This window comes from Cupressus sempervirens, chromosome 1, assembly GCF_028749045.1.
Source record: "Cupressus sempervirens isolate cs-2001-9-10 chromosome 1, ASM2874904v1, whole genome shotgun sequence".
NCBI classification, from domain to species: Eukaryota; Viridiplantae; Streptophyta; class Pinopsida; order Cupressales; family Cupressaceae; genus Cupressus; species Cupressus sempervirens.
Window position 1 is genome coordinate 303,850,650 of NC_143118.1, and position 19,232 is coordinate 303,869,881.

The following is a 19,232-nucleotide window of genomic DNA, read 5'->3' on the forward strand; positions in this document are numbered from 1 at the left end:
CAAACGAACTCGCACTAGAAGAAATAGGGGCAAAGAATCAATGTCAACATATTGGCACATGATAAATGACGCGCCAATACATGCATGTGCCATTTGCGAAATGCTACACTTTCGCAAAAGTGTGCATCAAATTGATGAAGACATCATGAACAAATTTTCTGTGCTACCCATTGCTACTAACATAAAGAAAATCGAACTACGACAATTGATTTGCAAGCAATGTCTCACAGCAATATCATTTGGCAAAGTACCTTGCTTTGCTGTGCCTTGGAACATAAGACGAAATCCTTCCATAAATATGGTCAAAATGTTAACTTCATTAGAAGAAAGACTTGTCTCTTTGCGGATAGCTTTTGCACAAATAAGACAATTAGGCTTCAAGAGGTCACAATATGGACTAAATGGAACAATCATCAATGTTCCTATGGACTTTGACAAAGTACAAGCAGCATTTCCCAGAGAAATTGATCAAACAAAAACTGTGGCAGTGAAACTAAAGAGAAAACTAGAATATGAAAATGCATATGCCCAGGGAAATGTTCATCCTGCTTTTGTAATGAATGCACTTGCAACTTTAGCAACCACGCCGCTCTATAGAACAGAGAAAGTTGTCATAAATAAAGAATGGGACATGTCACTTGCAATTAGGGCGCATGAAACGAACTCAGACATTCAGAACAAAGAAGACATGGATGATGCAACATCAACCATTGATGAAGATCCAATAGATGAATCACTTGTACATTGGTTTAATGACTCCCACTCAATCAAAGATCTTGAGACAACTGTTATTGAAATTGCACCTTCTGAAGGCATCAAACCACTAGGCATCTTCCAAGAGGTATATTCAGAGGAGATGAACTTCCCAACATTATTCTTTGGACAGCCTCGTCCAACTGACATATCTAATAGACTATCATACAAGAAGATTGTAAAATGGGAGCTAATGCATGAAGACAATGACTTTGCAACTCATATTACTAACATTTTCTTCAAGGCTATCAAGATCATAATACAACAAATATCATCGCTAGCTTGGGTTTGCATAAAGAAGGCAGAATTGAAAGGCAAAAAACTCTTGGCAAAGGACGTACGTGGCCAAATGAATTTGGAAAAGATACTACAATCACCCTTGGGATTCAGATCACTCAAAACCATTCGGACATTCCCCGACTACTTGGACAACACTAGAAAAAATATATTCGCAATGATACGACAACTTGGACCTCCAACAATTTTTGCTACATTCACTAGTGCTGAACATTATTGGCAACCACTATGCAATGCATTAGACCACATATATATTCCAGAGCAAAGCAAACACAATGAAACAATTCAAGACAAGGATATAGATTTCAAAATTAGGCAAAACCCTCTTCTTTCTAGCCGATACTTCAATCATAGAATCAATGCTTTTCGCAAAATGATGCTGGCAAATGACAGGCTATTTGGAAAAGTCCAAGACTACTATTTCGTAACAGAATTCCAGAATCGTGGAAATGGACATGTTCACTTCATGTTGTGGATAAAGGATGCTCCAGTATATGGAACTTGCAAAAACAATGACATTGAACAGTTTGTAGACAAATACATTTCATCTGATTCGTCATTGCTTGATGAGAATTTGCTAAAAATGCAGACTCATCATCACACAAGGAGTTGCAAAAAATATCGAACCTCAAGTTGTCGGTTCAATTTCCCAATTCCCCCAATGAGAACAACAATAGTGCTTGAACCTTTGGAGACAACTGACATTGCTTTCAAGGAGAAAGCAAAAAGCTTCTTCAAAGATTTGGAGAACATGCACTTCACAAAAGAAACCACATTTGACAAGTTCTTGCATGACTTCAACTTCAATGAACATGAGTACATTACAATGCTTCGATCTGTATTGACAAAAAAATTTGTGCTACTAAAAAGAGAACCAAAAGACATTTGGACAAACTCATTTGCAAAACTAGTGCCATCTCTATGGTATGCTAATATAGACACACAATTCATATTAGGTGCATATGCTGCTGCATCTTATTGTTGCTCATACATGACGAAACAAGACAAGACAATGTCCACTGCATTCTCTCGCTTGCGAAAAGAAAGCACTTTTTATTATTATTATTATTATTATAAAAGAGGGGTAAACGCTTTGACCTGGAGCTATAAACCAGTGAGGCCACAAACGGGGGACCTCATCCCCATTAGATTTGAACCTTGATGGCAAGGATAACAACTCAACAACTTAACCATCACAACATGCCACTATTGGCAAAAAGAAAGCACATTTGCATGTGACAACAAGATCCAATTTATACGAAAACTTGGAAATGCATTGCTTAACTACCAACAAATGTCTAGTAGACAAGCTATTCACATTGCTTTGTCATTGCCCTTGCGCAAGTCGTCACAAAGAATTGTCTTCATTAACACTGCCCCATTTGAGAGTAGAGTCTTCATGTTGAAAAGTCCAAAGCTATTAGCACAAGAAGAAGACAACTCAGAAAATATAATGTGTGCTTCTGTAATAGACAAATACATACAACAATCGCATGAATTGGAAAATGTATCTTTAGCTGAGTATTCTGCATTTTACTACAACAATGGAACAAGTGTCAAAAAAAGACGGAAGGCATAGATCATACGCTATGTTAGGTACAATGCGCATATTGATTATGAGAACTACTGCCGAGAGAAACTAATGCTACATCTACCTTTTAGAATAAGTGAACAAACATTGCTAGCCAATTACAACACATGGATTGAAGCATTCATTGCACATAAAACCCAATTAGCTAGCAATGCGCATATTGATTATGAGAACTACTGCCGAGAGAAACTAATGCTACATCTACCTTTTAGAATAAGTGAACGAACATTGCTAGCCAATTACAACACATGGATTGAAGCATTCATTGCACATAAAACCCAATTAGCTAGCAATGAGCAATTGTTCAATGCACAAATTAATCCTACATGGGGAAACATAGACAAAGCTGCAATAGAAATAGAGGCAGAAAATTTCCCACAGCCACTGTTTCACCATGATGACAGCAACTCTGACAAACAAACCGAACAAGAAACATACGACATAATTAGTGACATTGTCCAACCAAAGTTTACAAAATGCAAAGACAACATTCCAAAGCAGCCATTTTCAGAAATAACACATCCATTTTTACTCAACAACAATGAATATTTCAATTTGTGATGCCAATTGAACAAAGAGCAACAAGTGATAGTCAAAGACATTGTCATGTCCAAGAGACTAGCACCACAGACACCATTGTACTTATTCTTGACAGGTGGTGCTGGAACTGGCAAGACATTCATAGCCAAAGTACTATATCAGGCTCTACTTCACCTATATGAAAAAGACCTATACAATGACCCACTTAAACCTAAAGGCATTATAGTTGCCTCAACAGGTAAAGCTACATTTAACATAGGAGGTACAACTGCACACTCTATCTTCCAGCTCCCTTGCAATTCTTCCAGAATGTTGTCACTTGATTCTGACACATTGGATACCTTAAAGCAAAAAACTTAAGCAGCTACAGATCCTGTTAATCGACAAAATCTCCCTTGTTGGATCTTCAATGCTATATAACATTGACCAAAGACTATGCCAAATAAAGCACACACCAACAAAACCATTTGGAAATGTCGACATCATATTCTGTGGTGACCTCTACCAAGCACAGCCCATTTGTGACAATTGGATATTTGAATCACCCACAATTAACAATAATCAAGTCCCCTATACATTTTGGACAGAATCAGTCAAATACTTTGAACTTTTTACAGTTGTAAGACAAACAGATCAACAATTTATCTCCATTCTCAACCGAGCTAGAACCTCAAACCAAATTGATGATGACATTTTCTACCTCAATAAAATGTGCCACAAGATTCCTCGCGATGACCCAACTTTACCACATCTATTCCAAACAAATTCAGCTGTTCAACACCACAACCAAAAAATGTTGACTTTCTTGCACACAACTCTATATGTTCTTCAAGCAATTGACCAGAAAGACATACCACTTGACATGAACGAATACCAAAATGAGAAGACGTCACTACCTACAACAATCCTCCTCAAACCAGGCATCTTAGTAGAACTCATAGCAGGTAACCTAGACATTGAAGACGGCCTAGTCAATGGCGCAGATGGCATATTTCAATTATACACAACAAACAAGCAAGACATTGTTTGGGTACAATTCAATGATCCAACAATTGGCAAATCTCGCCAACAACAAATGCAAAGCTTCTACACTGAATTGATTCCCATTACATGGACACCAATACTGAGAATCACTAAAAGAGTCAAAACCATTAATAAAATTGTAACACGAAAACAATTCCCCATCCAACTTGCATCTGCACGAACAATACATAGGGCACAGGGACTCACAATGGAAGCAGTTGCATTTGACCCATCTAAAGTCTGCCAACATGGACTTGTATACACTACTCTATCACGTTTTCGGCAAATTGAATCACTATACCTAATTCATAAGTTACAACATACCAATTTCAGAGTCTCCCAAAAAGTAGAAAATGAGATGCAACGCCTCTATACAACAGCACAATGGATAATAACTCACAACATTCCTACAACACTGGAAATTAGACACATTATATGCCCTCTCAACACACGTAGCTTGCCACTACACAAAGAAGACATAGCTCATGATCATGCATTAGTTTCAACAACTGTCCTTTGTCTTCAAGAAACAAGAACTACACATACTTTTCATATGACACTACTAACTAAAAAGTTCAATTGCCACCCCTTCTTCCATATACATGGGCTATTGACATGCTAGACAAAGGACACTATACTAAACAAATTACAAACTTTTGCAACAAAGCATTTTGAAACAACAACAATCGACATCTTGCATTTGCAAAATTCCTTACGCATCACAAACATCTACTTGAGGCCAAATGCCCCTATTACTGAATTACTCGCTTTTCTTCAAAATATTACCGATACAGTACCACAAAATTCACAACTTATTATTGCAGGAGACTTTAACATAGGCATGCTTAGCTCAACAAAACAAAAAACAATGCTCATACACTTTATGAACGAACACAATCTGCACTTTATAGTGAACAAGCCAACGACACATGCACTAACAATGATTGACCATTTCTCGATACGCATCACTGACAATGTACTAGTTGCATTCACTGTATTAGACACCTATTGGACAGATCATTTTGCAATAGCACTATGCCTTTGATTGTACTAAACATACTATGTTTCTCCAACCATGTTAGATCAAGCGTACTACAATTGACAAGCTCCAAGACACAGCAGAAGCTCATGCTACTGATTCAAAAGAACATGAACAAGCAGATGATCTACAGCAAGAAAAAAGGCAAGTAAATTTACAAACTCAAAAAGTATAATCCTAGACATATAAAAACCAACAACTTTCAACACTTATTCACCAACCTAACATAATCTCACTAATTGCAGGCTCAAGTTGGAGACAGTCCACCCATCCACCATACTTGACATATGCAAAACACAATCAGCAGAAGCATTCGAGGGTCTCGTTCTAGTGACATATGGACCAGCATGCAAGACAAGCTCAAAAAATGACCAAAAAGCATCCATTGCACATGTTGACCTCACTAATAGCCAAGGCCAAATGACAATTACAGCAAACATTACGAATACATTAATAGAAAAACTATTACCATCATTCCAGCCTGGAAGGAGTCTTCGTTTGGAGAAGTTCAAAATCAGAAAAAAAAGCCAATTTGAAAGGGGCGATGCGGAATATTACTTACAGCTTACAACTAAAACAAAAATCACAGCTATTCATCCAGTTTGCATGCAACGACTGATACCAGATACAAAAATATCACAGCTCATTCACTTGCCAAAGACATATCCAATTGGAAGCCTTGGTGTACTTGTACCATCCTACAAGCATGAGACCGATGAGTTCCGTCTGCAAATCAGAGATGGACCACTTCCTTCAGATGCTGCCACTGTAAGCATGTCTTCAAACTCATAATTTCTTTTTCATAAAGCCTTAGAACAAAAAATATTAAGATGAATTCATAATTTCTCACAACCATCATTTTTCCTTTGCAGCTCACAGTCCTAAAAGATCATGCTGGACCTTACAGCAGCCTGCAAAAAATATTCACAACCTGCACAATTCCAAGTACACTGCTGCTACTTCTGAAAAATGTGATGCGCCAAGGACCACAAGGCTCTGGAATCATACGATCAGGCCTATCTACATTTATCGACACACTACATGATGCAGTGACAGAAAACTCACTCACACAATTGGACTTAACAAATGTACAAGTAATAAAACAATGGCCTCCTCTTAATAGTTATTAAATTAATTCAATACAGATCATCAACTAATTGAAATCTATATGCCTTTCCCAATAAAAGGTAATAGGCACGCTAAGGACAAAAAATGTCCATCTCTCGCCATACCAGCCCATGTGCAACGTATGCAGCCAAACTGTTTGCCCATCACAAAACACAAATGATAGCAACACACATTGCACCAAATGCGCACGAACCACATCATTCACTTACCAACCTTTTCTACAATGCATACTTGAGACTGAAGACAAGGTACTTGAATGCAACTTGCATGGACGACTTCTACAGAAACACTTTCCACAGCTTACTGCAATACCATTTCATACTTACACAAAAGACATCTCATCAGCAGTCTACCTGATGCGACAATTTGAGCTGCAAGGAACTTTCATAATTGCAATGAACAATTCAATTGTTGCTGTCATTAGCGAACCCACTACAGTAAGCAACTACCCATTTATATCTGCCATTTACGCATTGACTGAATACCATACTCAACACAAAATACTAACATGCAGTTACTTATTCTTTACAAATCTCAGAGCAACTAGTAGAAAACAGACACGAGTACAGATTTTTGCACCAGTATACAATAACAACAAAGATATGCATCATAGCTCCAACTCATCTTTTCACATTAAGAAAAAAGTATGTAGCTTCCATTTATTACAGCAAAAAACTATTCCTTAACCATCTCTTCTCTTTGCAGGTCACTTGCCTAGTACAAAGAATGGATTTTGAAACAGCCACCAGTATTTTATAAAATATCATGCTTTCACGCTCACTAAATAATTTTGTTGTTAATCACAGCCATTTAGTTGCTGTAACTTATATACATTTCACTTCTTTTTGAATCATTTAGTTCACAAACATTTACTCGGTTAAATTTCAGATATTTGAAATAGAACTTCTATAAGATATTTGCAAGCATTGTTAACGACAGAATCGTTTTCCCAATTTTGATATATGCAATGGTGTGATGCTTTGTACAACTTTATGGTTTTCAGACCTCATGGTTTTGTTTTGCTGCAGCAATAATAAACTCATATTTTAGATGTTTGCTATTTAGAACTTCTATAAGATATCTGCAAGCATTGTTAATGACAGAATGCTTTTCCAAATTTTCATCTATGCAATTGTCTGATGGTCTGTATGACTTTAAGAGTCTCCTCTTATCAGACCTTATGCTTTTCTTTTGCTGCAGCAATAATAAACTAATTTTAGATTAAATTATTGCATTACAAATGATTTCTATACGCTTCAACCCATCTTTTAACATCCGAAGGCATATTAGCTTGCTCTTCTTCTGCAATTCGACATCTCTTTCTGCACTGATCTTAATATATTCTTATCTCACATGCTATATTTTTAAGTTGACAGTTTTTTGACTCAAATTTAATTCCCTGCTCATATATCAGACAACCCCTCCTTCACCCCCTGCACAAGGCAGGGACTGAAGCTCAAACAGAGCTCTTGTTATGAATACTATTTGAAGAACTATCTCTAGAATTTGTAGTTTACAACTTTTTAGTGCTGTACGCACGATTGAAGGATATAATTGCGTAATTAACTGTTGGGATCCCCAAAAACAAGCATTACAGTGTCTGAGGGGAGGGTATCAGATTTAAAACAAACCTACGTGAATTCTAAGTGTACAAAACAACAGAGAGCTCGTTGAAACCCTCGCATTTGACTTGGCTTCTCAAGTAACTCTGCACAAACAGTTCAGGAATTTTCAATTTGGGACTCGGACAAACCTAAATCACATAAGCATTTTAATGAATGCTCATTAGCGAGAAATGTAGTTTCATCATTTTTGTCCCCAAATTTGCCACGTGATAGCATACCAGAACAAAAGAAGAACATACATACAGGCAAGAAACAATATTTGAAGCCTTGGAAGGATAAATCTTGTACCATGCTGAATACAGTTTACTAACAAGTTAACAATAATTGTCATGCTGGCGTTCATGTCATTAATCGCCCAAAACCCTAAACAAGCAGATCAAACTTGAGGAATCCTATAAATTTTCCACAAGGATATGTACAGCAAAGCCTACATAAATCGTGACAAACTGTAAGATTGCTCGAAGCTTTTGAATGGAACTCCTCAATTTGCATTCATTCACTCAAAACCCTAAACAACCAGATCAACTCTAAGGAATCCTGTTCCACAAGAAAACCATTTACGGTATTCACCAAACCCTAGATGAATCGTGACAACTGTAAAAAAATTGCTCAAAGCTTTTAATTGAAACTCCTCATTTTGCACTTCAAAACCTCCTGGTAAAAAAGGACGCAAATAATGACAGATATACAATCCATTAAATATCTATTAAATACAAGAAACCTTAAAAACAAAATTGGTACTGACGCGATAAAACAACAAAGTAAGTTCCTCGCTCACACAAATGCTATTGCGACATCATTTTTATCTGAAACTCTGAGCATTAAATACGAGAGTAAATGTCATTCGGTTAAGAAGTGAATCGCAACCTTTTCAATCCAGGCCCTTGGGGTTCCACATTGAGACTGAATTTTTTTTATTCTGTTGTGTTAGGTTCGTGGCTTCTGCATCAATTGTCATAGCAACAAAGACATAACTATGTTGAAACTTGAAATGAGAGCTTTACGAATATCAAACTCGGCAAAGTAGAAGACAACATTAATTATGGACTTGAAAATTCACGCAGTCCAAAATCCAAGTCTCTGATTCATTTTGCACAAGCCCATAGTAGGTCACAAAATTTCTGCTTAATTAGGCTCTGACATTTAAAAAATTGAAAGTAAAGCTTTTAAGTTTTAATTACCTGCCCATTCCGCTCTAATTTCAAATTTAGATTAGAATTAGCTCTGTATTGAAACCTTCAGATCTTATTCTCTAGTTTCTTGCGTTAAACAATTTCCTCACCCAAATATAATATTAGTGTCATAATAAATCTTCAACAAAAGACTGCTTTGATTCTGATTGCTGCTGCAACCACCATATGAGTCATAGAGGCGTAGATACATTATGCCAGATCTGTTGTTTGCTGAATCTCATATGCTCATAAAATCATATTCATTTGCTGCAACTTTTGCCAGAGAAATTGAAAATAGTGCTCTATTATAGCAAGTATGGAGCTATAATAAGCCCATTCATTTCCATGTTCACGAAAGTCTGCCTCCACAAGCTATGATCCGAGAATCATGGGGTTTTGGTAGGTCAATCAATTTTCCCCATATTTTCTGTCTGGACAAGCTCTAATCAGAGAAGCGTTGGGCTTTAATTGGTCTATCAATTTCACCCATGTTCATGACTGCTTGCCTGTCCAAGCTTCGGTCATGGGGTTTTTACAGGTCCATCAATTTCAGCCCTGTTCATCAATGTCTGCCTACCCAAGCTTCGATCAGAGGTCCATTAATTTCACCCATGTTCATGAATGCCTGCCTGCACAAGCTCTGTTTAAGAGGATCATGGAGCCTTAAAGGTCCGTCAGTGCGAGGCATGATCTTCTAATCACCCATTACTTGTATTTGTAGGGGCCACTTGCCTATAATTAGGAAAGATTGAACCTTCAGTTTTTGTTGATACAGTGCTGAGTAAAACACACCATCTTATCGAGGGGGAATTATTTTTCTTGATGTTTTTGAACTTTCAAGGGGGTGGGATACACTTTTTTTACCTGAAATGTATATTCCAAAATAAATCTTCAATTTTTTCCAATAAATTAAAATTGAATTTGATTTTAATCTTTCTTCTATCTCCCATGAAAACTAGTGCTTAGATGAAAAGAACATTTTGAAAAATGGCACTCACTTCATAATGCATAACATTTTTTTTCGTAAAATAGATATAGATGTGACTCTTTCAAATTTAGTTTTTTAACATCCATATCTAATGTTTATAATTGGTTTCATGACTTTATCCTTAGTGTTTCGTATTTTAAAATTTTGACATAGGTTCATTTTATAGCTTGTAACTTGTTGTGTATTTGTCAAATTTCAATATTATTTTTTGATAGAAAGGAAGACTTCAATACTTATTGCATGGTTATTTTAGAAAAAAATTCTCTTGTTTATTATTTTTACGTGAACATCAAACACAAAGGTTTATTTTTGGTAAGAAACCTATATTTGATTAATGTCAAAAAATATGTGCATAAGAAACTCAAGATTTATTAAATATATAACCATTAGAAAGCTCATTATGAGTACTTGTGTCATGCAAATGGCTTTGTTAATACTATTATATTTGAGCCCTTTCATTGAGCCTCTACAACATGAAATTTTCATAGATTTCCTGCCATTTGCAGATTAGTCATAATCAAGAGGTTTCTATAGAAAGTACTTTCAATTGAAACTGATAGGTCTCGATAAAAAGCACTTTCTATTGAAATTAGTTTTCAGATTTGGCATGGTTATAAGCTTTACTCAAGTACTTTTGACCGAAAGTACTTTTCTACTTACATAGAAACCCAAGCTGACTGACTTAATGGTTTTTTAGGCCGGTAATGATTTCATATAAATAAAGATCTTTTTATGGTGTGGTCTAGGCATCATGTAGATCCTATGTCTAGCTTTGCATCTTGTTCTAATGTTTCTAGATGAATTTATCTTAAGATTGGTCTAGTCCTATATTGGCTTTCATGTTCTAACAATCAAGGTGGCGGGTTGTGATTTACAATGAAGATTTATGACGTGCAATGTGTTATATGAGATTATAATTATACTTGAGATTACATTGAAAAATCATTATTCAGACATCATTCTTGACTCATGCGTGAGTTGTTTGTCTCTTTTAAAAGTATGTATTCATAAATATTTCAACCCTACACAATTAAAAGTTTTTATGGCCAAGTAAATTGTTGCACCACTCGACTCACGTAGAATGTGAATATGGGTGACAAAATCCAAATATCCATATATCTTGAGAGTTTGTTGAATAACTAAAGCTACATGCCAACTGGCATTATCTAACCACTGCTAATTTAGCATAGTTACAACCACCTAAGATTCATATTCATAAATAATCCTTTTTTAGCCAAGAATACAACATTGATCCACAACATACAAAATGGAAGGAGCCTCCATGTAATTATTTGTATGAAGACCCTTATATATAGAAAAATTAAATTGAACATCCCCAACGCTATCACACCTCACCTGTCAATACCAGCATGACCATGATTCCCCATGGAAGAGCCATCAACTTGTTAATTTTTTTAACTTCTTGAGGGACCCACGCACCCTCTCAATTTATCTTCCATAAAGGATGATTGTATCTATTTTGCATGAATGCCTATCGTTCCTTACCCCAATAAAAAGATTATATCCCAAAAAATAAAAAATGAACTGATTGTGAAAATCAACATCTCTAGGATCAACAACCCTAGCAAAGCCACACTTTCAAGGGATGAATACACTTTTGAAATGACACTAGTGAAATGTACATTTGAAATAAATTTTCACTTTTGGATGAATAATTTTACTAAACCATTATAGATTGGAAGATGAAGTAGATTAGAGCATTTTAGGATTTTGTACCTAGATTCTAAATGTATTTTTTTTTTAAAAAAATGGTTTTGATTTTTTTTACCATCTCCCACAAAAACTAGTACATAGATGAAAAGTAAAATTTAAAAGATTGAAACTCACTTCATAATGCATAACTTATTTTCTAGAATAGATAGCAATGTGATTCTTTTGAATTTAGTTTTGTAACATTCATATCTAATGCTAGGAATTAGTTTCATCACTTTATCCTCACTAATTCATATTTTATGGATGTTTGAAGTCAACTTAAGCATATTTTTAACTTATGTTCATTCCATAGCATGTAACATGTGTATTTGTCCAATTTTTAAAAAAAAACTGATAGAAAAAAGACTTCAATGCCTAGTGCATGGTTATTTTCCAATTTTTTCTCTTGTTTACTATTTTTTCATGAACGTCCAATAAAATGATTTTTTTTGGTAAGAAGCATATGTTTGATTGACGTCAAGAAATATGTGCATAATAAACTCAATTTTATTACATGTATAAGGATTAGAAAACTCGTTTCAAGTACTTGTGGCATGCAAGTGGGTTTGTCAATATTGTTCCATTTAATCCCTTCGATTGAGTCTTGAAGGCATGAAATCTATATAATGTTTTTGTCATTTGCAAAATGGACCTAATTAGGGGGTTTCGATCAAAATTGGTTTTGATTGAATCAAAAGTATTTTCCAAATTTAGTATCGTTAAAAGCTTTACTGAGGTAATTTTGATCGAAAGTACTTTTCTACTTTTGATACAAACCCAAGTCAAATGATTGCAGAATGGTTTTTTAGGCTAGTAACGATTTCATGTAAACAAACATACTTTTTTTATCTTTGTAAATTTAGATTTTAAGAATAATTCTCATTTTTGAGAAAGAAGACATTTGAAAGTGCATTATATTGTATTTTGTCAAAATTTAGAAGAGTATTTTTGCAAAGGAAAGTAATGGGAAATAAAAGGACAAGGGTAAATAAGACTACACAAAAATATTCACCTGAACCAAACAAAGACTACATGAAGAATAAGATATTATCGTATGAAATAAATTATGTCTCTCTCTCCCCCCTCTTTAATTCTTTTTGGGATCTCTCTAGTTCTTTCTAGCATCTCTTTCTAGTTATTTCGAGGATCTCTCCCACCTCTCGCTATCTCTCTCCTCCCCACTCTCTCACCCTCTCTCCTCATCTCTCTCTCTTTGGCTCCCTTCCTCTGTCTTAATATCTCTCTCCTTCCCTCCCCCCCCCCCCCACAACTCTTTCTACTTATTTCATAGTTCCCCTCAAGACCTTCTCTCCCTCCCCACTTTTAGTCTCTTTCTACTTATTTAATAGATCCTTCTAAGACTACCTCTCTCTCTAGATCTCTATTTTTTGTTCATTGTGACATTTGTTGTAATTTTTTCTTTGTATGTAGGTCATGCTCAACAAGCACATCTATCTAAAGTAGAACATCAAACTCAAGTAATGGATGTTGTAGAAGGGTCATCCCAAGCTCAAATAATTAGGCATATCTCTCTATTTCACTAGTACAAAAACAATAATATATCACTAAATAAACTACTAAAAACTATAGATATATGACCAATTTTGATCATGTGACCATTGGTAGTTTATTTTCAGTCATTAATCTGGCAACCAAATTTATGACTAAACTATTTTAATCATTAATTTGGTTGTTGACTCGATCATTGATTTGGTCGATTATTATTATTTCTTGGTAATTTATTTTGTAATTTTGGTAGTATAATTGGTGGTGTATATGGTACTTGATTTGGTAGTTTATTTAGTAGTTTATTTGGTACATTATTGGGTAGTATATTTGGTGGCATATTTTGCGGTTTGATTGGTACAATATTTGGTAGTTGATTCGGTGGTTTATTTGGTAGTTTAGTTGGTAGTTTATTTGGTAGCATATATGGTAGTTTATTTAATCACAAGTTTAATCATATTAGGACACGATGGAATCGAACCACCATCCTTCTACTTGTAAAGTAGGTGCTCTTCCATTAAGCTAGTATCCTTCAAAGAATAATGAAAAAGATTGTCAAAGTTGTAATAATTATACTTTTGTTAATAAGTATTATACATGTTCCTAGAACCAATCTCTTGAATATGGCTCTTATGGGAAAATTTAAATAGCTCCAAAAGCCAAATACATGTGCTTGAAACTATAGTAGTCATATATTAGTTCTAGCGATAAGTTAACCTTATTACTCGACTATTAAGAAATATCATTTTTATGAGATCTAAACCTGATGGGCTATTACAAGTATCATTTTTATGTATATTTGAACTATTCCTAATTTAGTAGATTGGCTATAGTATAACATAATTCTTATCATATCTAAAAATTACAAGTTATAAAGGTAATAGCATTTTGTATGCTTTCTTGAGAGCAATGGTACATGCAAAACATTTTTGCAAACTAATAGAGACACTAAGTATAAATCAAGAGACAAACTTGGAAACTCAGAGAGAAGACAGTGAAAATGGGACCTAAAGCATATCCATCACCAAAAAGGAGACATTTATTAAAATAACAATCCTTAACAGATTTGATAGAATAAATTGCATGGACAACAATGTGTTGTTGAAACTTTATCACATCCCTAAGGGTTATTTATGCATAGGCAGGAGCTTTCATAACCATCAAGATGAACTTAAACCAATTATTCTGATCATAGTTTTCAAAATGTGGCTAGTAAGACATGTCCATTTAGAGACAATGTTCTATGTTTCAAAAAGTAAATTCAAATATGAAATTGACATATAACTACATAGTAGTTTTACGATGCGATGAACTATAAGTGTTTGGATATATAGTTAGAAGCGAGAACTTCCCTCAACCTCTCACACACTATGAAGACAAATTTGGAACAAGAAATCTGCAAGAAACACAATAAGCACATAGGATAAAAATTATAAAATTACCAATAATTCAATCTCCGATCCTCTATAATTTATTTATTTTTAAAAGAAACACTTAGTAAACAATACTCCAAGACTTACCAAAAAAAACAAGTGCAAAAGTTTTAAAACAACAATAGTAGTACAAAATCTTAAAAGACAATAAAATTAAAAGAATAGCATTAACAATAGAACTAAAAACACCATTAAAATAAAAGCTATCATTGGAGAAGCTAGAAATTATGACCTTCCTAACACTTTCTTGGCACTGTTAAAAACACCATTGTTACAAGTTACCCACTATTAATAGATGAATAACATTTGAAGCAGTGAGTTGCAGAGGTATTTTATTAATTCTTTCAATATAATGTGAAGTTAAGTGAATTACAATAGTGAATTAAGAAGACAAATTAAGGAATTATGGATATGACAAGTAATTCCAAATCCTAAAATAAATAAATAAATGTAATAATGTATAACATTGCAAATGGTAAATGGACACACACACACACACATTATATATATATATATATATATATATATATATATATATATATATATATATATATATATATATATATAAGGCTCAATGAAGTTACCATTGTTAGCATTCTCAATTCTTGTTATAGCCCCAGTAGTCCTAAATAGGGAAAGAAGGTACATACCCATGCCATCAAAACTGGTTTTGAGTTGCATTTGTAAGCATTACCCTTGCTACCATGTATTCTAATTGTGGGAATACAGATTATGCTTTCAATGTTTTTGACAAAATGTCAATACAAGATGCATTTTCATGGACTACAATGGCTGTAGGATATGAAAGTTGAAGAAGAATAGAGGATGCACAACAATTGCCTGACATGATACCTAATCGAAACATTATTGTCTTGGAATACTATAATAGAAGCATACACACAACATGAAACCATTGAGAACTCATAGAAACTCTTTTGTGAACTTCAAAAAATATAAATAAAACTAAATTATTCTACTTTCAAATCTATTAGAATAAAACGTGCAACTCTAGCTATGCTAGACTTTGGGATAGGTTCAATTGATATTGGAATAGGCTCTACTCCTATGCCATCATCCCTGATGGGAGTGTAAATAGCTACAAGTTTATATATAGAACATCATCTACATTTGCCTCATACCTATGACCTAATTCACCTGTACATTAATTATATATCAATATTCCAGCTCTAATAGAAACTTTGCACATCAAATTCCCACACAACACTTATAGAGATGCCAAGAAACACATCCATGACACATTTATGCTGTAAGAAATGAAATTCTAATAATTTAATTCTCATCTTTAAATTTCTTATAATTTAATTCTCATCTTTAAATGTAGAAATTGAAAATGATTTAGAAAAAAGAAGAAGAAGACCACAGTGCCAACAATATAACAAATAGTCATGAGTATTATTCCATGAGGATGGGTCACTAAGAGTGCAAGTGACATCCTAGGACCAAGGTGGATATGGTCAAGATGAAATGTAGCTTTTTCATTCACATTTTACTTTTATTTAGATAATTAAAATTAATAATTTATTATGGTTTTTGATTCATTACCCATTGTAACACTCTAATAACTCAATTAACTTCTATGCTAGCTCTTCTCATTTGAATACAATTTGCAAGATTAAGTCAATTGAAGCTCAAGTGCAAATTTGATTTGATTCTCTTCCCAGGTGTTATATAGAACCTCCAACACCAACCATGTGCCTTTAACTACATTTGAAAAATTGCAACACACACCCCAATATGTTACATAATTTGTTGAAAATATTGATATTAGAAGCAAACAAAGTAGAAATCCGTACGCATAAATTCACCACTTTGGCATTTCCCATGTCTTTCAAGCAGAAAATTTAGAACATTTCATTTTTTATTTTCACTAATTTGAATTTCCTAAAATATTTTAAAAGTAAAAACATCATAGAATAGACTTGAATGGCATTACTTCACAAGACTTGAACAAGGAATTATGATTGAATGACAACCACTAGTTCAATAAATTGTAGATCATACAATTTGCACTTTTCATAATGTTATAGCCATAAATAGACATGGGAGGAACTAACTGTTAGAGTAAAGCGTTGATTTAATTTCATTTATTAAATTTGCTTTACTCCCTTCTTAAGATTTTACTTTATGCACCTTTTGCATCTCTATTTAATAATTAATTATTAATTATTAAATAGCTTTTCCTTTTAGGTTACCCTTTTTAGGGTTTTGATCTCCTTTTATAAGGATTGATCTCCTTTGTATTTTATTATCTTTTTCATTTCTGAAAATACATTAGCACATTTTTCAGAGCAAAACCCTTTGCCTTCTCTTGTCTTTTTCTTCTGTGATAGGTTTTTGCATGCAGGTATTCGAAGGCTTTGTGGATTTTTATTGATCAAATCTTTCATGGTATCAGAGCCAGATCTGCTACAGCTTATTCGTTATTTGGAGAAAAAGGAGAATGAGGGTTTGACAAAACAGATCAGGAATTTTTTGGGTATTTTTTGAGAAAATAGGGGAGTCACTGATTTTTGAAGCAGGTTGAGGCCAAACGGACGTCATGGATGGATCCAGAAGGTGTCAAAACCCCTGTTTCCATATAAAATTTGTCCAATTTGGACAACGTTGCTCCGGGAGGCAAATTTTTTTTGCCCCGCAAGGCCGTACGACCTTCTGCACGCAGATCGAGGCATTTAAAAAAAAATCAAAAAAAACGGCCGCAGGCCATTTTTCGGCCTGCGGACCCTTTTGCCGACGGGGCAACTATTTTTCGGCACAGGCGACGACCACCGGCGGTATTTTTTTCGGGCGCCGGTTTTTTATTTCTGACGGCCGCCACCGCTTGCGCTCCGGTCGCCACCAACACCGGCGACTCAACCAGAGCGTCGCCCCGCCTCCGATCAGGTGGCGCTTCTCCTCTGCCACCCTCCTCCACTCCAGACAGCCACCACTGTCGGCGGCTCAGCCAGCGCGCCACTCGGTGATTTTTTTTAATTATTATTTTTTTTTTAAATAAATATTTTTCAAGCTTATGGGGGCCCTGTTAGTTTTTTTGCGATAACTCTCGCATACGGGGGTCTTTTTCAATTTCGAAAAAAGCGTCGGAAAGATGATTCCGAGACGGAGATGATGGAGAAGGAATTTTTGGATTTTTTTTCCAGATTGATATCTATTTTGGCGTTTGAAGTCCGTTGATGACTTCTATCTTCCGGGGGGCATAACTTCTTCGTTATAGCTCCGTTTTTCGATCCGAAAAAAGTGCCAGAAAGATTTTTTTGAGCCCTTTCCAGATTCTCAGTCTTTTCACCAGTATTTGGTACCAGGTATTTTTTATTTTTATTTGAAGTTTTTTTGCTCTTATCTCATTTACGCAATCTATTTGTAAGTAAGGGGTTCGGTTTATTGCATTGTGGGGGGCATTTTTATATTATCTTCTGTTATTATTTTAGTATATCAGAAAACACAAAAAAAACCCTTTCTAAAACAATGGCCGCGACCACTTCTTCTCTAGAACTTCTGACCCCTCATAATTATCACACCTGGAAGACCTCAATGACTCGGCTTCTCCGGTCAAAAGGGTTGTGGTCATGTTTAGATGTTGTTCAGCCTATTCTTCAGAGGCCTTTTGAGATCATGCAGCATCGAAAAAAAATGGATGAGGCAATCAGATTGATTGCATTACAGGTATTAGATAGTTTACAGTTTCATTTGGATGGGTGTAATACTCCTTTGGCTATGTGGACCAAGCTTGAAGGCTTGTTTGGTACAGTGAATGAGTTCAGAGCACTTCAGATAGAGATAGAGCTTACAACACTTGCACCGGATTCCTTTCCTACTATTGATGACTTCTTGATGAAGTTTACTCAACAGAGATCCTTGTTGCAGAGTTGTGGAAAGACGAAGACTGATACTGAGTGCATCTATTTGATTCTCTCAAAGCTTCGAGGGAATTTTCAGATATTTGCTTTCACATTCTATTCCACCAAAGATGCTTTGGGGAATCGATTTGTTATGCCTTCTTTTCAGGTCTTTTGTGATCGCTTGACTAGAGAGCAGTCAAAACTCACACAGTTGGATACTATGACTAGTTCTAAGACAAAGGCATTGGTAGCTCAGACATCTACAGGAAAGCCGAAGCCGAAACCAAAGAATAAGACAGATTCAGCAGGCAGCGAGAGTTCCTTCAAGCCTCCTCCCAACTCAGATGCTCGGAAACCCTCTCAGAAGGGTAATACTTCTAAGTCTGGTGAGTCTTCCTCCAAGACTAAGAAGTATACAGGTGAACCTTGCAATTTTTGTGGCAAGGAAGGACATCCAGTTTCCAGGTGTTGGAAACGTCTTGAGGCATTAGAAGAGGCTATGCAACAGTCTAGTATTGCTTCTCCAAAGCCTCCACCTCCACCTACAGGGAAAGGACATGCTCT

At 35.1% G+C, this 19,232-nt stretch overlaps 1 long non-coding RNA gene across 1 annotated transcript; it reads right to left on the reverse strand.

Moving 5' to 3' along the window:
* Positions 1-2,083: 2,083 nt before the first annotated feature.
* Positions 2,084-9,919, reverse strand: LOC149577318 (uncharacterized). The gene is made up of 2 exons (XR_016364716.1): positions 9,178-9,919; positions 2,084-2,467 (listed from the first exon to the last, which is right to left on the reverse strand). It is a non-coding gene; the product is annotated as an uncharacterized LOC149577318 (long non-coding RNA).
* Between the last annotated feature and the right edge of the window lie 9,313 nt (positions 9,920-19,232).